Source organism: Astyanax mexicanus, chromosome 6, assembly GCF_023375975.1.
Source record: "Astyanax mexicanus isolate ESR-SI-001 chromosome 6, AstMex3_surface, whole genome shotgun sequence".
Taxonomy (NCBI): domain Eukaryota; kingdom Metazoa; phylum Chordata; class Actinopteri; order Characiformes; family Acestrorhamphidae; genus Astyanax; species Astyanax mexicanus.
In genome coordinates, this window is record NC_064413.1 from 45,715,827 (window position 1) to 45,728,863 (window position 13,037).

At 38.6% G+C, this 13,037-nt stretch overlaps 1 protein-coding gene across 4 annotated transcripts in view; it reads right to left on the reverse strand.

The window, feature by feature from the left end:
• Window positions 1-13,037, reverse strand: part of pard3aa (par-3 family cell polarity regulator alpha, a) — a 554,989-nt gene that overhangs the window by 454,720 nt on the left and 87,232 nt on the right. The window lies entirely within an intron of this gene.

Below are 13,037 nucleotides of genomic sequence, written 5' to 3' on the forward strand. Positions count from 1 at the left end.
TAATTTAGAAAATTAACAACTGTACTGGATGCCCCAGTCAACTTTTGTCTATGACTGTAGAGCAGGCTAATTCCCTTTTCCTGAAGTTTGTTCCCAACACACTAAAAAAATGTTACAGCAAACATTTTTTTTCCAAAAAAAACTTTTTTTTTAATCTTAAAAAAAGCATTAACAATTTTAGTGATAAGTCGTCATGCACTAGTATATGCATACATACACACATACATACATACATGCATGCATACATATATACATACGTATATAAGACATGGAGCAAAGCTACCCTCTACAGGCCAGAAGAGCCACTGCTTCAAACCTTACAAAAACAATGAGCTACACCATGACCTTTGCTTCAATTTTAGATGAAAGAAAGATACACTAGAAGAATAATATAAGAAATCAAATATAAGATGGAAGCACAGGAAAGAGAATGATAAAAAAGGAAAAGGTAAGTTCAAAATTCATGAACAACAAAAGTATCAAAATAGGGCATGTCTAATTGGTCTAATATGCCCTTACAATGACAAACAAAACCGGACTTTATGGGTAGCTCAGCATTCTGGTTTGTGTGTGTGTGTCTGAGGGTTTGCGTCCAAGGCTCCCCACTGCGCTCTAAGGCAACTGGGAGAACCCAGCAGGGGGTCCTGGACTGTCAGTTTTGCTTAGGAGCACCCATCGTGCCTGACCCAAATCCGCCTGTGTGTGTATGTGTGTGTCTACCCCTTGCCCTGCTCATAGACAGGCCCCTGGTAACAGCACATTTGGCACAGCACTTCAGCGCCACAGCACCACCAAAGCTGACAGCTGTCACCTGAGACAAACGCTTCTGTCTGATGGTATGTTTGTGTGTGTGTGTGTGTGTGTCTTAGATTATGTTTTGCCAGATTCTGGCAAGGGATCAAGCACGCCGGTGCTACAGACACTATACCTTGTAAGCAGCCGTGTCACAAACAATTTGTCCAGCTCACTGCTAGAACGCATCATCAGGACAACCGAGACGGTCATGTGACCATTTCACTTCTTCTCCAACCATCTTTAACAATCACAACACTAAAAACAGGCAGATGTAGCAAAGAAACAAGGTTCTGCAGTGGTTTAAAACATGTATATTTAACCGTAATTCTCAGTTCAGACACATCAACATGTGCAATCACATCAATCTGAAACAATAGAATAGATATTTTTCAATACAGTATTAAAATGTTGCTAAAATGTGGTTTATTTTTCCTTAAATATCCAGGTTATTAAAACATTCAATAATTACAAAAGCATAACAGCTACATTAAAAGCTGTGATGATGCAATGCTCTAGAAATCTGAAAGCAATTATACTGCTATGCCCCAACCGAACACTTAATCCGCAAGCTACAATTATACAAGTTGATACATGAACTGTAATACAGCTTAAGCCTAACACATACAATACAGATAGATAGACACAGATGGACAAACAGACAGATACACAAATACAAATCTGAGAGCTCTACACCAGGTCATTCATTGTTGTTTCTCTTCGTGTCTACCAGATTCTTAAGCATTGCTGTGAGGATTGAATGCTCTGAGCAACAAGAATGCTAGTAAAGTCAGGATGTTGGATGATGACCTCTCTCTTGAAGAACCATCATTCCAGAGAGCACAGTTCTACTGCTCCACAATTCAATACTGGAGGGTTTTATACCTCTCTAACCTGCAATATATACAATTCAAATTCTAGTCATCTTCAGACCAACCCACATTTTGATTAGCTTCATTCAATCCCACTATCCTTCAATGCTAGAGGAACCAAAAAGACTCTTAGAACCCAAAACCATTCAGTCAGAATCACTGGCCCAATCGATCTCTCTCTCCCTCCCTCTCTCAATGTCTTTACCAAGTTCAAGAAGGAGACAAAGACTAGAGAGAGAGAGAAACACAGAGAGAGAGAGAGAGAGAGAGAGAGAGAAAGACTAGAGAGACAAAGACTAGAGAGACAGAGAGAGAGAGAGAGAGAGAGAGAGAGAGAGAGAGAGACTAAATGTACGACTCCGATGTTGTCATCGATCTGGGGGAGTAGTGTATTGATTAAATGACAAAGAGGATGAACAGGCTTCTCCTCAGCAGCTTCTTCTCATGTGAAGAGCTCTCCTGGAATGGTGTGTGTGTGTGTGTGTGTGTGGGGTGGGGAAGAGGGGAAAACGTAAATAGATACAAACTGATGCAAACCCAAAATTAAATTAAAATAGAATTAAAAATAGAAGATAAAATTAAAAATAGAAGATAAATAACCTGCATGTATTTACAAACAATGCTGTTGAAAATTCCAACTCCAACCTTTATTTATTTACTCAGTCAAATTTAGATACAGATACAGATGAGGAAAGCCAAACAACTACTAATAACCATATAAAAGACCTGGTAAACCACCAAAACAGACCTATATAAAAGCTTGTGCTATGTGGTTGCTATGGTATCCTGAATATTTGCTATGGCTTTAATGAGTGGTTGATAAATAGTTGCAACAGTGTTGCAAGGTGGCTGCTATGGCATTTAGGTGGTTTCCAGGGTGTTGGTAAAAGGTTGTTTGACTATTGTTGTTGTTTCTTAGGTGGTTGCTAGTGTGGGCAAGCAGTTGTTATAATAGCACATTACACATTTTGTTAGAAGTTGCTTAGTGGTTACTATGCAATTGCCAAGGTGGTATCCAAGGTGGTTGCTATGCCATTGATAAGTGGTTGCTAAATTGGCGCTATAGTGTTGCAAAGTGGATGTGCTGGTATTTCAGGATGTTCCTAGGGCAGTTGTTATGGTTTCCCAGGTAGTTGCTCTAGTTAGGTGGTTGCTATTGCGTTGCTTAGCGGTTGCTGTGGTATGCAGTGTAGAGAAGAAGACAGAATTAGTATAGCATGGTACAGAACTGTTAATGTTTGTTGTGCATTATTTTAATCTGCAGTCTAGCTGATTATAGAACAGTTGTATTTATAGGTGTTTCCTTAGCAAATTGACTACTAAGCTGACCCTTATACTAATCTCAAAAAAACAGTAATTTCATCCAACAGTTCTAACCAACAAAAGACGGAACACAAGTACACAATCTGGTTGTAATAATTTTCTTATTTTCTGCTGGATCAGCGACTGGGTTGTGAGCAGCTGTTCGCACCGTGTTGTGGAAATGCCCAATTTACCTCACCACATGAGCTCCAGTTTCGCAGGTGCCACCTCAGCACAGTGGCACTGTTGCCATAGTGATGCCCCCATGTTTTTCCAGAGACTGGGTGAGCCAATCAAAGCCCCATACCATAGCCAATGTCACACTGTAAAGGCCCAGACATGCTGATAATAACCGCAGCCAAAGCAACCTCCTCCACCCACCATGGCAAGCGGAGACAAAAGGAAGCAGAACAGGTCATTCTGCTGCCAGCAGCACCATCTAGCGGCAAAGACTGCATACAGCACTTTACAAAACACATGCACAGAGGCTGATTTCCCAAACAGCTCAGTCAGCAAATCTCAGCAAATAAGTGTATGAGTGGATCACACTCGAGGGAGAGGTTCTGTAGGTGTAATTACAGATTTCTGTCTGTGTTGCTGTTCAGTGCTGGTGTATTAAAGGAACAGCCATGCTGTTTTAAATAACATGGGTCTCCACATCACATCTCAAAAACGGCATACAGTTTTTGGTTCAGAATTGTGTAATTAAAGATTAGGACATAAATTATTGGTCAGATATTAGGACAGGGATTAAGCCTAGTTAGCGATTATATTTTATTTTCTTATGGAAAATCTCTATTTAGCATGCAGCGTAGTCCAGGACTAGGCTTAATCCATGTCTGGGATACTATCCCTATATGTCCAAATATTTGTGGGCTATTAATGCATTCAGTAACTTAAAATTGCTCCTAGATACAAACACAAACATGCCTGTGTTATCCCTTTAAATCCATTTAAGTATTGCACATTAAACAGGACTCCCTGGAGCAGATAATTGAACCTGTTGACACCATGCCTAATGCTAGACATGGCCAAGAACAGAATAACACCATGGGACAGGAATTAGTGTCCCATGGCTTTTGTTATGTCCAGTGGAAGCTAAGCATTGAATGTGGTTGTGATTTCTGCCAGAGTCGCTGGAATGATGTGTTCTCTGGGATGATGAAGCTCCATACAATACTTATGGGATGCACTGGGCAGTTGGGGATGCTGACACCTCTAGAACAAAGCCTTTCCTCAACACTAGAGAAAGTTACTGGAATAAAACCAGGAATAACTCTCAAACTTTCAAATACCACTGATCTCAGAAGGAACTACCAAGAAGCAGGTGTCCTAATACTTTTGTCCATGCAGTTTATGTGATTTTATGTACCAATATTGGTATTATACACCTGCAGAATACGACAACGATACAACAATGATCTTCTTGCATATCCAAGCTTATAAAGCTGGTCAGCCACACTGGCACCACAAAGGTGTATATGAGGCTTTCTATAATAAGAAATCATAGAAGGCATTACCCCCATTTCCCACAAAGGACAGCAGTTGGTGTTAATGTTTATGACCAGTGGTGTCTGGCTAGATTAGTCAAAATGAACAGACAAGAAATTCTGACATTTAACGCAGGAGACCCCACATCCCCACCTGCAGGTCAAGGAAGTGTTTATTGGCTTCTATTGAACATGGCAAAAATCATGGGACACAGTACAATTTCTTGTCCCATAAATGTTTGCCATGTCAGTGCATGTTTTAAGTGGACAGTAAATGAATGCACGCAATGGGAAAAGTATGAACCAATTTTTGACATTTTTTTAAAGGTGCAAGATTACAGGTGTTTTGTTCTCTGGCAAGATTTACTGCCAAATTTAAATAGTTTCTATTATAACAAAGCATTATACACAGCATTATAACAGTGTCTTTCGGTGGGTGGTTGCATTGTCTCATGCCACATGGAGGCTTACATATGGATGTTATTTGTGTGCTATGTCTGAATATTAAATGTTTTAATTTTTTTTAAAGTAGGGGTATTCCTTCAGCTTGACTAAATGACAGCATGTCTGTGCATATTAGTGGGTTATATGTGTGTGTGTGTGTGTGTGTGTATTCCTTGACCTCCTTGTCCTCTAACAGCTGCTTCAGCACCTACTCTCATCCTGTCACTTTACATTACAGCCCCAGCAGAGTGTGTGTGTGTGTGTGTGTGTGTGTGTGTGTGTGTGTGTGTGTGTGTGTGTGTGTGTGTGGGGGTGTGTTTGTGTGTGTGTGTCTGTGTATTTCACCTCCTGTAGAGAGCACAGTCATCTCACTAATGATGTTAAGGACAGTAGAGGCCAATTGAGTCACCATGGTGCCACTATGGTAATCCCCCAGTCACACATGCACGCGCGGGCACACACTTTTAGTTTAAACAACTCTAAAATGTCAATTTTGATTCACCAACCTTTAAATAGAATGGCATTAATTGCACACACAGATGTCTATTAAAATCATCATAAACACAAACATTGACAAAGTCTGACAAAAAGAAATAAATGGTTTAACATAATGTAGTTGGTCAAAAATCACCCAGTACAAATACAAGAAATTCAACACTGAACAAGCATAGACCTATTATATAAGGAAAAATGTTTATTAAGAACAGATCTCCGAAAGATTAAAACACAAGCAATGCGAACAATGATCCACAGCCTAAACATCATATAGAATTATGTCTGATATATATATATATATATATATATATATATATACACACATAGAGAGAGAGAGCTTACAGTCTATGTGCAAAAACGAACAAAAAAAACAGTATTAAGGCACTGCACTGCACAGCACTGCAAGTGACGTGTGTATTACAGACAAGTGGAGTGTGCACTACGCACTTGTGCAACTTTTTTTTTTTTTTTAAACACAGTTTGATCTGTTATTTTGCTTGTGATTATCACACCATAGCTTTATTTAAAATAAAAATAGCATTAAAAAACAGACGCCTATGTCACAGACTATTTTCTTGAGCCAGACGAAGGTGGGGGCAAATCTCGGCCAGATCCTGCTGGAGTTTAGGTTTGGCCTCGGATCAGGTTCAGGCAGAGACTGGCCTAGTTCATCTCCACACTTAAACCCTATAGAGCATGAATTTTACTTCCTAAAAATAAGTCTGAAGGGAGTAAACCCATAAAACTGAGAGAAGCTGTGGTGAAAGCCTGAAAAAGCATCACAAAAGATGAAAGCACAAGTTTAGTGATAAATTGGTCACATAATTGATGCAGTTATTGCAAGTTAAAGAATTGCAAATAAATATTGAGGATTATTTACTTTAACATATTTTTGTTTAACCGTTTTAATACTTTTGCACACCCATTTACTTTATCACATACCCTATGTTATTTGCATTTTGCACTTGCTTAGCTCCGTAGCTTATTTATTGGCCGATTGTACTTTTTACTGTACTGTTTCACCACTGATGTTCTAAGTTTAATACCCTTTGCATAGCTATCTATTTCCTTTGTATGTGTATATATTCTCCTGTGTGTCCTGAGTGTATTTATTTTACTTTATCTTACCGTGTTCTTAAAGCTACTTGTTTCCCAAATTTTTGTTCAGAATCAATAAAGTTACCCATGAAACCTGTCTGTCTTATCTAGCTCCAGTAATCCCACTGCAGCACAAACACATGCACACCAGAAGGGGGCATCATAGTACCACCACTGTTACAATCCTCCCCTGATCTTGAAAATCAGGTAAACGTAAAATGACAATGTTTTTTTTTTTTATTAACATAAAATGCTAAATGTACAGAATCACAGTGGAAAATATTTTGTAAAAATTTAATTCCTCTTTTCACTAATATGGTAAATCAAACGTATGTATCTATGAATGTGTGTTTTGTTTGGTTTTATGTTAAGAATAAGCTTTGCTGGAATAGCAAAGACAAATTGTGTAATGTTTACTCGTTTTTTTTTCTGTTTCATTTCTTTCGCATCGCATGCCTTTTTGTGGTACTTATTTAGATTGTAGTTTTATGGATAGGATCACTATGGATAGCATCACTATGGATGGTATTTCTTTAGACAGTAATATTTCTCTGTACAATAGTTCTCTGGATGGTATTTCTCTAGACTCTGAGCTCTAGACAGTATTTCTCTGGATGGTACATCTCTGGATGAGGAGTCTCTGGTATTTCTAGATGGTATTTCTGTAGACGGTATTTCTTTATTTGTTTTTTTCCTCTAGACGATATTTCTCTGCATGGTATAATGTTCAAAGGTATAAACCTAAATGACCTAGCTTTGAAGGTAATTTCTTTGGATGGTATTTCCTTGAATGGTATTACTTGAATGATTCAGTTTTTGCTTTGCTTACGTCTGAGTGCCGCACACGCACACGCACACGCACACACACACACAATGAGATGTCTAAACTATACAACCATCTCTACGATTTTGTGCCATATTCCAGAGAGCCAATGTTTTACCTACTGTGTCACCACATTTCCCCTAAAACAACACACACACCACACATTCCAGAGCTTCAAAAACCAGCAGCCGGAGATCTTTAACTGCAAGACTAGTTGGCCACTGTTAAAAGCTTAATTCCCTATTTGCATACTAATAAACCATTAACCTCAACTCTTTAACCAGACTGTGGTGATCTGAACACAAAACCACGAACATTCAGAGTGCTGCTCACTGTCCAGCACCCGCCCACATTACTGAGCCTGGAGTCAGTGGAAAGTAAATGACTGATGAAGGTGATCTGCCTCAGTGATTAACTGCTTCTCTAAACTTCTGTCTTTCCACCAGAAGAAGCACCACTGTGTTTTTCATTAAAACAACATAGTAACTGCAGTGTTTGATGCCTCTTTCTGTGCCTGTAGAAACCAATTACTCTTTAGTCCTCATTAAGTCAGGCGTTCAGAACACAACTTCCATGAGATCCTGACAGATTCTGATTTGTGGAAAAATTCTGAAATGAAGACTGAATGTGCCCATAGGTTAAAATATGGTATAGGAAACAGGGAAAACTTTTCATGGTGTGTTTTTTGTTGTGGATACAGAGGCTGAAACATAAGATCTTCTTAGATGAACACTGCAGAGAAGTATTTACATACTAAGCACAGTGAATGTACACAGTAAAAGTAAAATTACAATATGTAAAGTCTTATTTTAACACAAATGGTGGTAAAACGGACAATTTACTGTGTACAAATGCAATAAAATGTTTTTTTTTCATCAAATACCAGTACATTTAAAACAAAGCAAATATCTGCCAATACCACCACTATGAATTTCAATGCCACTGTACATCCCTAATCCCAACACTTGCTCCCCCATACATGAAAGTCTGCAGTGTTTGATGGGTCCAACAGCTTTAGACTCCTCTACGATCCTCCATCCTCTAATCTGGCCCAGTGCAGATGAGTCAGATGACAGTGTTAATACCCATATTTTCACTTATTCCAGTATAATCTCAGCCAATTAAGAGCCATTAAAATCAAACAGCAGGTTTCCCCGCAGCCCTAAATCACTGAGCATCACCCTGCTCGGACTCCTGGCTGATTGGGTTAATACAATTACCTCAGCGCCCCAGAGAAACCACAGGAGAGTCTGAACAGCAGAACCAATGTTCAGTCCAGTGTGCTGGAAAACAGGATTACACCATGAAAGAAAGCATCATTTTTATTCCAAGAGAAAGATAAAGCATTAATTGTGATAAGTAGGGACACTGCTAACCGCTGAGAAAAGCTCCTAAAGGAGCTCTCGAAGTTACTATCACAGCAGTTCCAGACAAGATCTTTCCAATAACACAATTATTCTCATAATAAAACCTAATGCAGAGTTGTAAATGTTAAGCACACAGTCTTTATACATCAGAGGCACAGCAATAATGATTTTACGGTCATTTTAGACAGGTTCCTGTCCTTTTACAGAAAAGTGCCATTTTATTAGTCTTCTTGTAACCCAGAACACATGAATCACTCTGAATGTAGGTAGGATTAGTAGGATTGAATTTTTAGATTCTTAAAGCAATATTATTTATTTTATTTTATCTTAACCCAAAATAACCTATTGTGATGTGTTATAGGCCTTTTTAAAGCTGTATAAAAAGTTCTTACAGCACTCTGTCCTTGAATTTACCTGGTGAAGTCGATACAGAACACACATTCACACATTTACACACTGTCTTGTGATGCTCTCAGGATGTTAAGTCTTTCATATCACCTTATTTACAGAATGTAGGAGTGCTGGATTAGTTTTGGAGATAAAACTAGCTCTTTTTATAAGTGCATTATTTGCTTCTACATGTCTGTTTCAACAATTAAACCATTTACATTCTTACATAAATATTTTAACTAGTTCTGACCTGATTTCTAGAACAAAATGTTCATGATAGCACCTCTATTGCTGCCACTTCGAGACACTACACTATGTAGCTCTGATGAAGCATGCAGTGTAAAATCCTGTAATATTACTCTACAGCATCAATCCACAGGCTGATATATTGTCTCTCAGCTTGCTCAGAATTGCATGTGTACAGAATGTCCTAGAAATTCTCCAAAATGCTAATTTAAATCAAGAAATTCACTATTGCCAGAGTGTACTATGATATTTGGCATCCAAAGATTAGTTGATATAATCAACAATGTAGATTATTTAAATTTGTCGACTACAAATTTCATTGTCGATTAATCGTTAATTTGTAGCAGTACCACATTACACAAAGTGCTGGGGACAGAAGAAACTTGATCTGTGTCTCCAAAAGTGCCCAAACACACCAGATTACATATTTATTCACTGAACATCAGTACTTTCCAAATTTAAACAAAATGTGGACATTTAAATGCCTTTTAAATCTTATGTTTAACTGTTTTTCTCTTGTTTTTTGAGATGGCAGAAATAATCGTTGACTAATCGAAAAAATGATCATCAGATTAGTCGACTACCAAAATAATCATTAGTTGCAGCCCTAGTACTTTGTACTAGAAGTGAGGACCAACAAGGCATGTGAGCTCAAAGCAGGCTTTAACCCTCAGTCTCATACTAACACTCACACTGTGTGTGGTGGCATGTGAATGTGCATCCACATGACTGAGGGGGGTAGGTGAGAGTAAAAGAGAGTGAGAGGGTGTGAGAGAAATGGAGGCCCATTTAATTGGTAGACAATTGCATGATAACTCCTTGTGACATTCATTACTGTGTGTGTCTGTGTGTGTTCATGTGCACACTGTGTCCAGTGTATATAGTGTTTTTAACCACTGAGACTGTGGAGGTTATGGGTGTGTGCAAAAGCTATCTCTAGTAAATGCCACTAAAAGAAAAAAAAAAATTAGTTTCTTAGGGGGTCCTGGGGTAATTTCCTTTTCTTTTCTTTTCCTCTGTGATTTATTTCCCGCCAGAATAACCATGTATGGGTTTTTTCCTCTGATGTCCTTTTTTACCCACTGTTTTTCACTAAACTCAGTGGTCCTCCGCTAAAGCTATACCCATACGAGTTCCGTCTCCACACAGCTATTTGTCCACTGCTGTGCACCGTAATTATACTTTGGGCGCACGTTTCCACGGAGATCCAAGTAAACATAACAGTGAGTGGAAATGGAGGAGCTACTGATCGCGAGGTCATGTGATCGTGAAAACCTAAAAACTCACTGGTCCTCCTGTTTTTTTTTTCCCAATTGCAGTCTGGATGCAAGAGTTTTATCACACAAACGTCCCCCTGAGAAACTAATCCTGTCTGGATAGGGCTTTAGTTTCACATAAAAAAGACTGCAAACAAAGTTAAATGACAAAAAAAAATACATGTTTTCTGTACAGTCAATTCTAGGCAATTTACAACTATGCTCAAATTAAAGCTTTACACCCATGCTTTCATATAAAGTTCAATGCTGTAAACTGAGGCTGAAGCTACAAACATTTACTAGTAAATATCTATGTGAGCAGCACTTCTGCTAGAGCAGACGTGTTGAAGATGCTGCAGAGCTCACACACTTAACGGCTCATTCCTTCAGAGCGAAGCCAGCAAAACACACTCCTGCTACAAATGCAGCATCCCACGTCACTCTGCATACACTCTACAGCTCTCAAGTAAATATTTTCTTGGGAGTCCCGAGGTACTGCAAACATATACACATACACCCTTCAGCTGCCTCCTGAGCACATAAAACATTTAATACATACAGAAACATTCAAAAGAAACTAATAACATTAATCATCAGCATAAACTCTCTCCCACAACTACACAAATCTAAACGCACATTTTTCTCTATTTGATTAGTTGATGATTAGTCACTGATTAAGACTAAGATTAAATAAAGACATATCAACAAAAGACATCACAGACTAATTTGGCCGCACTTTTTCAGAATAAACCAAAACAATCACAAGCCCACAGATTTTAGATGTAGGTGGGCCCTTTCCTTCCAATTTTGCTCTTATATGATGCACTAGTTTTGGTCCCAACAAGTAGTTTCCATAAAATATGGTGAAAAGATGAAGTACCATTTAAACATCATAAATTTTTTAATCAAACTGCCAAAAGTATAAAAGTAAAATCACAGTGTTTCAATAAGCTACTAGAGGTGCAACAATACACAACCTTACACACTCTTATAGTTAGTTTGTATGAGTATGGTACAACAGAAAACAAAGCTGACAAAAAACATTCTAAAAACAGGCTAATCAAGGTTTTTTTATACCATCAAGGACATTACAGTTCATTCTAACTAGTATTGTACAGTTCTCTCTGAGAGACAATAATAAGTAAAGGTAGTAAATTAGTAAGAGAAGTAAACTAAACTACACTGGCATGTTTGAGGTGCTTTCACACACAAAAAACACACAATTCTTGTCTGATTCCATTTAAAAAGGCCAGTATGTCTGAAACACTTTCACACCACCAGTCTTACACACTGCTTTTGGGTAACTTTATACCACTCCTGGTGCAGAAATTCAAGCAGTTCAGCTTGGTTTGATGGCTTGTGATCATCCATCTTCCTCTTGATTATATTCCAGAGGTATTCAATTTGGTAAAATCAAATAAACTAATTATTTTTAAGTGGTCTCTTACTTTTTCCCGAGCTGTATAATAGCTGTTTTTGACAGAGAAACCCTTTCTACACCCTCAGCTTAATGAATAAAAACAACTCCTAAATGTAATTCTGTTTGTTATAGCATTAACATGTGACTGTAAAATCTGTAGAAAATTGCTACAGCTCAAGAAATCACAGTCTGGTAATTATCATAACTTACCCACACACACACAAACCCTGTCTATGCAGAAAGCTCGACACACTGAAAGCACTACAGTCTTCTGACAACTGAGGAACCAAACATCACTTCTGACAACAAGAACCACTTAGACAGACAGGTCTGGAGCCTGGAGGTGGCTCCTCATGCCAGAGCACCTCAAACCACCCTTCTGTCTGAGCCTGCCCACTGACAGACGCACCCTCCGCCCTGACGGATGACAGGTCACTGGTCCTTGAAGTTCATAAACCCAGACAGGGAGAGGAGGTGGCAGCCATGTTTCACACACTGTAAACAGCATCACGGTGCTCTGAGCCACACACTGCTCCCTCCATACCCCTTCACTGGGCTTTCACATGAACTGGCTTAAGGTGGTGGAAGAAGCAAAAAAAGGATGACCAGTGATATGTATTAGAACTTATTGGAAGGGAAATGCATTTGCATTCTCACAAGGTCCTAATTCTGTAGTGCCTGTAGGTAATGATTATTTTGGTAGTCAACTAATCTGACAAAAAAAATTTCCTTTAGTCAATTAGTCAATGACTTTTTCAATCACTGTGAGCATGGCCCTCACCTGCTCACTCTTTTGTCCAGTCTCATAGCAAATTAAATAATTACTGATGTAACTCAAATATAAATCTTAGGCCTAATAGCTTCATCAAATGTATTTGTGTGAACTGAGAAAGTGAGCAGAACTTGCCCCCTACCCTCGATAAACTGTTGATTATGTCGACTAATCATTCCAGCTCTAGTAGATACTGCAAGAACATATATCTCAGGAGTTTTTGACCTAGATACTTGAAGATGAAGTGCAAAGGACTTCTGGTTAGGAATC